Raw genomic sequence first — 12,227 nt, forward strand, 5'->3', positions numbered from 1 at the left:
CTGAGCCACAGAGATTGAGCTTTCCCATATGCCCTGAGCTCAGTTCCCCACTTCCTGACTGTTCCGGTGTGACCCCGGGCTAGACTCTGGGTTTGAAATTTGGCCAGCAAGAGATTTCACTTCACATGCCTAGGGGCAGCTCCCGGTCCATGGAGACAGGGTGGGTTCCAGACAAGTATGGAGCACTCAGTGCCCAGAGTGGTTTTGCATATACTTATTTATAATTATTTGAGAAAGGGTCTCTACGTATCCTTGGCTAGCCTGGAACTGTCTATGTATCCAGGCTGACCCTGAACTCACAGAGATCCTCACAGCTCTGCCTCCAGAGTGCTGGGATTAAAGGCACAGGCCACTATCATGCCTGGCTTTTTTTTTTCCCCCTCAACATTTAGGAACACTGTTCCTGCAGAGGATAAGAGTTCAGGTCTGTGTATTCCATGACTCCAGGTTCAGGTATCTGATGCCCTCTTCTGGCCACCATAGGTAACTCTACTCATGCCTGTACCATCCCACACACAGACACACTTAATTTACACAAGTAAATTTTATACATACACCACGATGATTCAGTGTGTGCATGTGTGTGATTATACACATCTGTCCTGTCCCTTTCCACCTCTGTCCCTGGCTCTGTCCCACAACTCCCACCGGTTGCCATGAAGGGGTCAGCTGATGTAGCAACAGTCACCATGGGGGTCTCATGGGGTCAGTGTGGCCCACTCAGTTCTGACATGGTGCCCACTCCCTGTGACTCTAACATCTGTTTGTTTCATCCTCAGCTGTTCCAGTCTTCTGACCCACCTGTATGTGCTGGGTCACATGGCCCGTGCCAGGGTGCAGACATGCATCCATGGGAAGGTCATGTGCAGATTGTGTTAATCAGCTTACATGAGCATCCCCCACCCCATGGCCCCTGCCAGTCAGCATCTTCCTTTACAGGGCCCCCACATCCCCTGGAAGGATGCCCTACATCTGGGGACCCTGGGCCGAGTGCTGGCACCCACCCCCAAGCACTGCTGGCCAGGAGTGGAGGGTTCAGGTTGCTGCCTTCTCCCTACGGCTGTCATTATTTCAGGATGAATTAAACATGAGACCTGTCTGTGCGGTGTCTGGGACACTGTAATTGTCCCCAGACAGCTGGCCGAGAAGAGGCTGTGCAGGAGCTTTGGGAGGGGACATGGTGGGGAAGGGTTCCTGCTGGCCCAAGCATCTTTGTTTTTTATTTATTTAATTATCATGTGTGTGGAGGTCAGATGACTGTAGAAGGTGGGTCTGTCTCCTTCCACGGTCCTGGTCCAGGGATTGAATTCAGGTTGTCTGGCTTGATGGCAAGCCACCACAGAGCCATCTTATCTGCCCCCTTGTATGTCTCAGGCAGTTGGCTGAGTGTGTGTGTGTGTGTGTGTGTGTGTGTGTGTGTGTGTTCAGGGTGGCCTGCGGCCTGTGGAAGGCTGAGAACTCGGTGATGTTGATGACTGTGAGAATCTGCAGCTCCCACCTCAGATGGCCTGTCAAGGGCACAGAACCTGGGGCTCAACCTGCTGCCTCCCGGCCCACTTGCTGCCTTTGTGACGTACATAAGATTGAGAACATAGATGTTTAAATAAATATGTAACTGATAAGAAACCATGTACATAGGTTTGTGGCCATGCCAACAGTACCAAGCTCCTAATTTTTTCTATTACGTAAATGTATTCATGTATTTGTGTCATCAGCTACCATGGATGGTCATGGCACCTCAGTTTCCCCATGCAACTGACCCAGCTTGGCCTCTGCCTCAGTGTGCTCCCCTGTAAGATAGGATCTGAGAGGAAAGCCCATCCTGCTCTAGTTCCCCCAGCCAGTGGCAGGTATTTTATGTCTCGGCTCTCCCCAACTCTGACACCACACAGACATCATTTGCTTTTCCACCTCTTAGGACCCTGGCCCCCGAGAGGCGCTGTGGCTCCAGCGCATGGAACAGAGCTGAGCAGGAGCCAGCGACCATCTGTGGTGCCTCCCTGGCCCTGTCTCAAGTTTTGAACGGTCTCGAATTCAAACCCTCCCTGTTCAGAATCGTAAACTCAGGAGTTAGGCAAGTCCTTGCAAAATGGGGTGATCACGGCCCCTGCTACTGTCGGGATGAAACGAACCAAGGAAAAGGTTTAACTGCTTGGTACAAACTCAGCTCTGAGATGGTTCAGCAGGGGCTTGGTCCCAAGCTTGACAGCCTGAGTTCAACTCCCAGACCCAGTCCTGCAGGCCAACCTCTGCCCTCTGCCTGCACACCAACGGTTGATAAATACCATCTGTTCCTACACTCCGTTCCAGGCTTTGAGGGTCTTCTCTGCAAAAGTGCAATTTTTGGAATGTGAACTCGTTTTTCTGCCAAGTGTTGAAGAGTTAGAGTGAAGAGACGGGGTGCCCGGTGGTGAATCCTGCTGGCTTCCACAGCAGTCACTCCCCAGCCTCAGTGTCTTATGGAAAGGGACCCTCTAATGTGCCAGACCATCCTGCCCCAGGACCTTGGCACATGCTGAGCCTGCTGCTTTCCTCTTCTAGACATTTCTTCTAGAGCCCTCTGGGCCGCTGCTCACTACCCCACACATATAACGAGATACATGAGACATGACACTAAATAACCCTGCCTGCATCTTTCTTTCTCCCCCTTCTCCTGTGCAAGACTCAGTCTTACTATGTAGCCTTGGATATCCTGGAACTCCCTTCCTCTGTAGACCAGGCTTGCCTCAAACTCATAAAGTTCCTCCTGCTTCTGCCTCCTGAGTATTGTGATTAAAGGAGTGCACCGTTCTGTCCTTGCTTCTAAATTCTTATAACTCAGACTGACCTTTGACCGACTCTGTGAGGACACAAAAGCTCAGTGGGGAGAGTCACTTCTCCGCAGAGCTCTGTCCGACACCATCAGCTCCCGTGCAGATGCTGTTCTGTGCTCTCGGTCATCCAGTCAGTGAGTAATTCTGAGTTCTCCCCATTTATCACAGAACGGGGAGCTGGGTGCTGAGGATTTTGATCCAATGAAACCAGGGCATCCTGGGGCCACAGTGACAGGAGCAGAATGGGGGTGGGGCTGTGTGCCCCACATGCCTGCTACCTGGTTACTGAATGTTAGCCCCAGCTGCAGGGAAGCAGGCTATGAATAAATTACAGCATCATACATACATACATACATGCATATATACATGTAAGTTAAAAAAAGAAAAAGAAAAATTACAGCCATGTGGTAGCTATGCCTTTAATCCCAGCACTCCAGAGGCAGAGATAGGAGAATCTCTGTGAGTTCAAGGCCAGCTGGTCTATATATCAAGTTCCAGGCCAGCTGAGACCTCTCAAACAATTTTTTAAACTAAGGGAACACGAATCATTTGGGAACCTCCCCAAAGAAGTACTTTTGAAATTGAAGGGTGAAAGGATCCTGAGGTAGGAGAATTGTCAGTTTAAGGCTACCTTGAGCTAAAGCATGACCACTCTGCCTCAAAAAGGCAAACAAAAATAAAAGCTAAAAACAAAGGGGGGGGGGAGGTGAAAGGTGGGGCTGGGGCAGGTTAGAGGGCAAAGTGAACTGTGCCAAGGCCCTGTGGCTCCCCAAACAGTCTCAGTGTGGGAAGGGCAGTGAGATCTTAGCTCAGAGTAGAAGAGGTTTAGGGTGGGTGTCAATCAATGTTAGGCTCCCCCTACAGTCCCTCAAGGAGGTATGGGTGTGACCTCCAAGAAGGGACCCACCCCTGACCATGCCCCAGTCCCTCACCGGGGAATTCCCGGCAGGCCTCCACCACTGACCACACTCTGCACAGATGATTCCAGGCACAGAAGATCTTCAGGAAAATCACAGGGCAGTGGTCCCCTCTGTGGCCTCTGGCTCTCTTGTGCTGGGTCCTTCAGAAAGCCCAGTTGGGTTGGGTCTCAAGCAAATGGCACAGAACCCTGCTAGTGCTTGGCCAAGTGGGCCAGACAGCAGGGGGAGCACCTGCTCAGGGAGCACCGTGGGATCCTCACCCCCCCGTCCCCCCGTCCTGCTGCTACTGGCGGTTGGGACCCAGCGTGGGTGGGCCCCTCCCTGGATGCCATAGGCCTCAGTGAGACTGGAGAAGCTGCCAAGTCTCACCTGAAACTCCCTGCCCCAGCTAGGGCTTGCTGACTGGGTGGGGCCTGAAACCTGCCAGGCCCTGGAGGGAGAATGGGCAGGTGGTTGGTTCACCCGAAGCGGGGGTCATGGGGGAGGGCAGTACAGGGAAGGAAGCCAGGTCACAGCAGGCTCCTGCTTTGTTTTCAGTCTTTATTTGATACACATTCAAAATGGCACCTCTGCACCTAGAGCCCGGCGTAGGCACATGACCTTGGGTCTCCTGAAGTGAGTTCACAGAGATGGAATGAGCCTCCTACCTAACCTGGGCTCATGACTCAGGCCTGGGACAGGAGCATAGCGCTGGCATAGCAGGCACCTGGAGGACACTGGAGGCTACCACTGGAGTATCAGGAATGGCTGTGTATAAATGGGGCACTGAAGGTAGGCTTTTGTAGAATAAATAGGAGTCTATAAAAACAAAAAGAAGGTGGGGTAAAAAAAAAAAAAAAAAGCTGATGGTCTTGTGGCCAGAATTCAGGGAGATGTCAGGACACAAGGAACACGGTGAGCTTGTGGGGGTCCCACACTCAGCAGCCTGACCTGCAGCAGCTATCACAGACCTGGAGCCTCCTCAGGTCACCTTTGCTCTGTGAGCCACAGGTTCTGTTCATGTTGGCTTCTGATGACTGTTGGAGAGTAGGTACAAGCTCTCTCCACACTGTGGCTTTGGGACCTCAGGCCTTGGTTCTCTGATCTAGAAAACAGAATGAAGGCAGCCAGTTGGGCTGTTTACATCCACTTCAGGGCTAGGTGGCCTTGGATCAAAGATGGGAAGGGCAGGAGGGAAAGAGAGAGGGGGGAGGGGGGAGGGAGGGAGGGAGGGAGGGAAGGAGGGGGGCAGGGAGGGAAGACCGCCAGGACGGGGACCAAGGGACAGGCCCTACATTATTATTTCTGAACACGCTAAGGCTGTCCGCCTGAAGAAATGAATAGTGATTTGCATGCAATTTGCATGCAATTTGCATAGGGTTTGTTAAATGTCAAAATGCTTTCTCTTGCCCCTCAACGCCAGTCTCCCCTCCACCCCCCAGCAGCTCTCCCAGAGGGCCAGTAGCTTCCCCCACAGCTGAACAACAGCCTGGTGGATCTGGAAGGAGACTGGGAAGGCAGAGAGGGACCCAAACCCCAAGGCTTGCATAGCTGTGTATGTCTAGCAACCCCAATTCCAAAGGCCATGGTTCAGTCCCCAGCTGCCCTGCTCTGCCTCCTGCAGCCTGTACAACTCTTAATTAAAACATTATTTCCTTCAGGGCTCACAGTGTAGTCCCCCATCATGTGAAGGGGTAAGGGGGGAACAGGGACAATGGGGGACAGGGTCACACAGCACCCAACACAGCGGAGTACAGCGTCCACAGCATGTGCTGAAATACTCAGACCACTTTGCACACCTATGGGCTCACCAGGACCCCCTGGATCAGAGTGTCCTTCTGTTCTGTTCGTAGCTGGAGTCCTGTGGGTCCTCTAAAGAAGGAAGTGTGCCTGTTGAGCTTCCCGGGGATGGACAGAGGACAATCCAGGCAGCAGTGGCTCCTGAGGGAGGGTCCTAAGGTCACAGAACAACCAGAAGGTTCCTTGCTGGGGCTTGGGGGATGGAGGGCTGGACGACAGTGTAGGAAGTCACCATCAGGAACACCAGAGGCAGTGGGCATCAGCAGGGCTGGGGAGTTGGCATCTTTCTGGAAGCCCAGCACCTGGATCAGCAAGGGATATGTGGGCCCAGGGATGTCAACCAGCAGTTTCCAAGCTAATGGCCCTTCTTCCCTTCTCCAAATAGCCCGGATCTGGGCGTGGAAGGGAGTGCGGTGGTCACCCACAATCCTGAGGCCCTTCTGTAGCAGGCACAGTGCTAGGATCCCCCTGGTGGGAACCACAGGAATTGCAGGCGAAGCTGCTCGGTTTGTCCTGGTGCCTGTTACAGGAATTGCAGGCAGAGCACTTGTGGACCCAAGTCCACGAAGCGCAGTTAGTTTCGGTCTGCATCAAAGTAAAGAGTCCAGAAGAGAGTAGAGAACTTCTCAAAGTCACACATATGGGGACACCAGTGCTGAGCCAACATTAGGACATGGAAGGATGAGGCTAATGTGCCCACCTCATGGGCCCTCCGTTTCCCCACCATCTCTCAGGCCTCCCATTTGAGTGGCTTACCTGGAGTATGACTGGACTCCCAGGAAGAGAGAGGTGTGGTGCCTGGGCCAGTTTGCTCCTTCAGCCAGCATCTTGTGTCCCTAAAGTCATTGCTCCATCTCCTCCATTTCCTATCTGAGGGGGTGAACATAAAGACACGCGGTGAGGACAAAAGTCTTTCCAGCTAGTCCAGGATTGATCTCAAGTGTCTTCATACTGGTGGAGATGCACCATACAGCCTGACCCCACTAGAGACACTGAGGCCAGTGTAGACACTGGTGGGGTGTGCAGTAGTGGCCCAGGGCTGTTCATCCCGCCGACCTCTTAAATGAGTGGGCAGAAACTGAGAGAGATGGAGACACTCGGAGACATGAAGAAACAGATGAGGGCGGTGTGCAGAGAGAGACAGAGACCAGGACACAGATACAGAGAGACATGCAGAGCCATAGCCAGGTACACAGAGAGGAGGGCAGGAAGGGAGTCCCCCAGAGCCACCGCTAATAATCGACATAGCTAATGGAGCCGCCTTTCTCACCGTGTCCCCAAGCCACCACCATCCCACTGGGCCAACCTCCATAAGCCAGAGCTCAAGGTCCTACCAGGTCCTAGCCCAAGTCCCTGGTCACCTGGTGTCACTGAGCAGAAGTAATACCGAGCCGTCCTGCAGGTGAGCCTCGCGAACTGTCTGATGGTCGGGCAGCGGCCTAGAGTTGTAGTAGAAGGTTCTGCGCCAAGAGCTCACGCCCTGGCCCACTAGCTGCGCGCGCAGGTCGCTCAGTGTGTCCCGGGGCCGCACGGTCAGTGGCAGTAGCAATGCCTCGTCGGCTAGGTGTACCTTGATGTGGTAGCGCTTCCAGCGGGACAGCCCTCGACGCAGCTCCTCCATGGCCATTGCCAGCCAGAGACTCTCTCGCAGGTTAGCACCTGCTAGACCGGCTGAGCCACCCGCCTCCACCCCTTCTAGGCACGCCCTGCCACAGGAGCAGCCCATAGGGGCGGTGACATTCGCCGGCCCAGCCCAGGCCTCCATGACAAACGTTTCCTGTGCACAACATACATCAAAGGCCCTGAGACAAAGAATGCAGCGCAAAATCACTGTGGTGGGATGGAGAGCAGAAGTGAGAAGGGTGGCAAGAAAGGCAGTGTAACCACCCACTCATTTCTTTATTATTCCAGGGAACACTCTAGAACCTCCTCCCTAATCTGTATTTGTACATGCTTTGTGTCTGTGGGCTCCAAAGAAACCTCAATCTTGGGCCTTTGCCCTCTATGGCCATCAAGTTAGGAACAGGGTCTAAGGGAGATAGACTTCTGGGTTTGGGCTGGAAGAACCCCATTTACGTGGCCACTGCCCACATTCACCACCCACACAGTTCAGTACGTGCTTGATGGGGAGAAGAGGGAGCCCCAGACCCCCATCCTTCCAGCCTTTTCTGGGAGCCAGCTGCCTCTCCGGCACACTTAGGAAAGCATGCCTTCTCCCTCCCCGATGCTCTTGTGCCCCGACTGGATAGAGCAGTTTGTATTCTGCACTTGGCCTCTGACACACAAACTCTGGGCATTTGTCACCAGCAACAATGCAGTAGTCACTGTGTGGCCTCTAACCCTGTCACCCCCTGCCACAATCTCTCCTCCCCTTACCTTAGTGTCTCTGCCTGCCTACTGGGGTCTTGTAAAATGACACTGTTGTCACAGGGCCTGTGACTTACACTTACCCAGGAATAGGAATGCTGAGAGAACATTCTAGGTGTTAACTTTGACTCCTCAAAGAAAAACAAATTGAACATTCTAAAAATTTAGCGCAAGTGACATTTTGGTGGTGCAAACCTTTAATCCCAGCACTTGGGAGGCAGAGGCAGGCAGATTCCTGCGAGTTCAAGACCAACCTTATCTACAAAGTGAGATCATGACCCCCATCACCCCCAAAAATGACAGGTAGGAGAATATATAGGAAAAAACATATGTCTCAGTGTGCTGTGTAGGGTGACATTAATTGTCCCATTTGCCCACATTTGCCACCCACACAGTTCAGTGTCTGTAAAGGGAGCCTTTAATTGAAAGATTAATAACTGACAACATGCAAATATAAAACACCTACACACAAACACTTCACACATGAAAACTGCAACAAAGCCATTGAAAATTTCCAATAGTCAAAAAAGACTGACTTCCACCGTACGCAAAACGCTTCTGGAAACCAACAAGAAATTAGAAAAATGGATAGACAACATAACAGGTTTATGAAAAATGGCACATCCTCCATGTAAAACTAAAAATGGAAACCAAGGGTGGGCATTTGACAGGGAAAGGCCTCCCCTGACCACGCTCCCAGCCCTTACTGGAGAATTATAGGTAAGGCTCCACCCTTGGTCACACCCCCAGCCTCTCACTGGGGAGATTCTAGGCGGGGCTCTACCAGGGAGTCTCACCCCTAGCCCCATGAAGTTCTTTTGTTGTGGAGACAAGGTTTCTCTGTGTAGCCCTGGCTGACCTGGAACTCTGTGACCAAGCTGGCCTCAAACTCAAAGAGATCTGCCTGCCTCGGCCTCCTGAGTGCTGGGATTAAAGGTGTGTACTACCACCTCCTGGATGTTCTTGCAAATGTGAAAAAGAAAAGCCTGGTGTCTCACAGGCTGAGATGAGCATACAATAAAATGGTCACCAAATAGTCTGTTTTTATACTTCTCTGGTAGAGAACGATGGACAGGATCCTGCACAGTGGTTCTGTGGCAACACACACTTTTTTCTAAAGATTTATTTATTTTATGTCTATGAGTACACTGTAGCTATACAGATGGTTGTGACAGATGGTTGTGCCTTCGTGTGATTGCTGGGAATTGAACTCAGGACCTCTGCTTGCTCTGGCCCCGCTCGCTGTGACCCAAAAATTTATTATTATACACTGTAGCTGTCTTTAGGCACACCAGATTTCATTACGGATGGTTGTGAGCCACTATGTGGTTGCTGGGATTTGAACTCAGGTCCTCCGGAAGAGCAGTCAGTGCTCTCACCCACTGAGCCATCTCACCAGCCTGACACACATTTTTGATCCCAGTACTCAAGAGGCCAAAATAGAATGTCAAGATTCAGGGCAGAACCAACAAAAGCCATCGGTGTTTTGCTAGTTTACTTGGCTGTTTCCTTTGAGGAAGAACAATCAGTCTTGACTAGTGGGCTTCCGAGGGTGGAATGGCCTGCCTTCTCAGAACAGCCTGTGGTCCAGATCTAGTCAGACCAGGGTACCATACACCTGCAGGGCACTGGAAAACTGAGTCCTAGCAATGGCAGTGAGTGGGTGGCTGGCTTCACCATCGAGACCAGGTCTGCACGGCCCTACACAGCACTCACAGATGAAGCTCTTGAGTGTCACCCACCACACTCGCGGGCACCCATTGGTCACTGTGAGGGCCAGGGCCATAGGGCTGCAACAGGTGGAGGCCATAGTGACCACCTGAGCCACTGTCAGTTACCAGCCCATTTCTCATTAAAGCAGAGATAAACAAGGTGGTTGTGGCCCACAGGTTCTCTGCCCTGGCTCTTTGGAAGGATCGAGGCTTTTGTGTCTGACAGGGTGGTATGTTCTAGGCAATTATGGAAGACCCAGGCTGATGGCAGCAAGCTTGGAGAATCTCTGAGCTCTGAAAAGCTAGAGGCTGTGGCTCAGGTCACAGCACTGTTGAAATGGTCAACTCTGGGACATTTGAATTATTATTTTTTTAAAAGATTTATTTTGAGTACACTGTTGCTGTCCTCAGACACCACAATCAAATTGTGTTACAGATGTTTGTGAGCCACCATGTGGATCCTGAGAATTGAACTCAGGACCTTTAGAAGAGCAGTCAGTGCTCTTAACCTCCAGCCATCTCTCCAGCCCCCTGAATTTGCTTTTCAAAGTCACTCAAATAGTTCACTCCTTTTTCTGCTATCTGTTGAATCTTATTCAAAGGCATTTTTTTTATACTTGAATGAAAGCAGTCTATCATGTCTTAGGTAATTATCCTTTGTTGACATTCTCTGTATCCTGAAACCACTGCTGGTCATTAATCTTTTAGAAGCCTAAGATGCTCCATTGCGCAGAACAGTGTTGTGTCTATTAAAACAAACAGGGTCTCAATATGTAGTCCAGGCTAGCCTCAAACTTATTGCTCTTTCTGTATTCATCTCCCAAGTCTCAGGATAATAGACACCACTACCACCACCTTACACTTTTCTGTCTTTCCCTTCCTGGTTGCTGGGAGAGGGAACGGATAGTGGTTATGTAACTCTGATCGTCCCAGGGCTTGTTCTGTAGACCAAACTGTCCTGGAACTCAGAGATTCTTCTGCTTCCAGAGCGCTGGGAAGCATATGCCACCATGTACACCCTTGTCCTAATTTTAAAATTACATTTTTGTGTATTTGCACAGGTTTGGCTTCAAAGTGGTCTTTTTGTTGTTGTTTTGCTTTTTAAAGATGGGGTCTGTCTATCTCTGGCTGTCCTGGAATTCACTATATAGATCAGGCTGGCCTCAAACTTTTTTTTTTTTTTGAGGGGGTTTGGCCTATTTGCTTTTGAGACAAGTTTACTACTCTGTGTTGCCCTGTCCTGGGACTCCCTCCAAAAACCAGGCTGGCCTCAAACTCAGAGATCTATCTGCCTCTGCCTCCACAGTACTGGGATTAAAGGAACACTACCAAGCCCAGCTGGTCTCAAATTTGTGATGTAGCCAAGGATGGATAGCAACTCCCGACTGAGCCCAAACTGTAGCCTGGACCCAGGAGCCTCTGGATACCAGTGAAGATTCCATGCCAGCTGCTACTGAAGTCCCAGGGACTAGCTAGGCAGAGATGGATCCAGCTGAAGGAAGGACCTGTGAGTAATCTTTTAGCAGCGTGGCTCTTGGGTGCCACCTGCTGGCAATGTGGGAAACCCGGGGCTCCCCTACAACACTGAATAGCCTGCAGGCCCCCTCCTCTCCTACTTTTGTATTTGATATTGAGGATAGTTTTATTGTCACACAGTTCCAACCCCTGCCCCAGTTGAGTTGAGGCAGGGTTTTCCTATGGAGCCCAGGTCAGGTCTTCAGGGTATAGACTCTGCCTATCAAAGGGCCGTGAGCTCAACTTCCCTCCTCCCTGCTGGGTCCCTGACAGTGACATTAAGGTTTGAATTTCCTAGCAAGGTGACACCACAGAGACATTGGAATCCCTTCAGTGTCTCCCCTCCAGGCCTAAAGCCTGCTGTGGGTACCTCGAGCCTTCAGGCCAGAGTTTGCATCCTTCTTACACATTTCTGCCCACGACATCCTTCCAGTCCTCTCTCCTTGGGATTCCTATATATGCTGTTGCAGCTGGTTCTCTCCAGGAGTCCAAGTCACTGACATGTCCCCAAGTGCACAAGAAGCATTTGGAAGTGAATGACAGAAAGTGGGAACCAGAGGGGAGCACTTGGGCCTGGGTTTCCCTTTCTCAGGAAACTCCAGCTCAGGGCAGGGGCTCCCTGCCTGCTCACTCTGGTGACCTAAGGACAAGACACTGGAGACACCATGAAAGTCACTCTACTGGTTTTATCCCAGAGGACTCTGAATGTTCACTTATGCCTGGGAAAATGACCAGTGCCTCCTAGGAGTCTGCTACAGAGCTCACGTCATTTCGCCGGCACCTAATGGTTTCTCAGTCCCCATGAAGTGGGTGTGATGGGTCTAGAAGAGATAAGACACTTGGTGGCCTTAGCACTTAATGCCACCATAGGGAGCGGTGCCCCAGGGGCCAGAGACAAGGGCCTTATTTTCAAGATTGCTAACAAGATTACTTGGACAAGGTGAGCTGCACAGTTCAAGCTGGCCTGGAACCAACAGCCCTCCTGCCTTTCCAAATGATGGTGTCATCAGGGTAAGAGCTGCTTCATGCTAATTTAAGAAAACCCTCAGAGGTCAGAGCCTTGGTAGGCCGTCACAGAAGGTTCCTCCCATTGTTGTCAAGAACTACGAGACCCACAGCTG

At 51.3% G+C, this 12,227-nt stretch overlaps 1 long non-coding RNA gene across 1 annotated transcript; it reads right to left on the reverse strand.

Annotated features, from left to right (window-relative positions):
- Nucleotides 1-4,253: 4,253 nt before the first annotated feature.
- Nucleotides 4,254-7,143, reverse strand: LOC110335409. Its single transcript, XR_002381168.1, has 4 exons — nt 6,874-7,143; nt 6,269-6,382; nt 5,524-5,814; nt 4,254-4,817 (listed from the first exon to the last, which is right to left on the reverse strand). It is a non-coding gene; the product is annotated as an uncharacterized LOC110335409 (long non-coding RNA).
- Nucleotides 7,144-12,227: the final 5,084 nt, after the last annotated feature.

The sequence above is a fragment of the Mus pahari genome, chromosome 18 (assembly GCF_900095145.1).
Source record: "Mus pahari chromosome 18, PAHARI_EIJ_v1.1, whole genome shotgun sequence".
Lineage (NCBI taxonomy): Eukaryota > Metazoa > Chordata > Mammalia > Rodentia > Muridae > Mus > Mus pahari.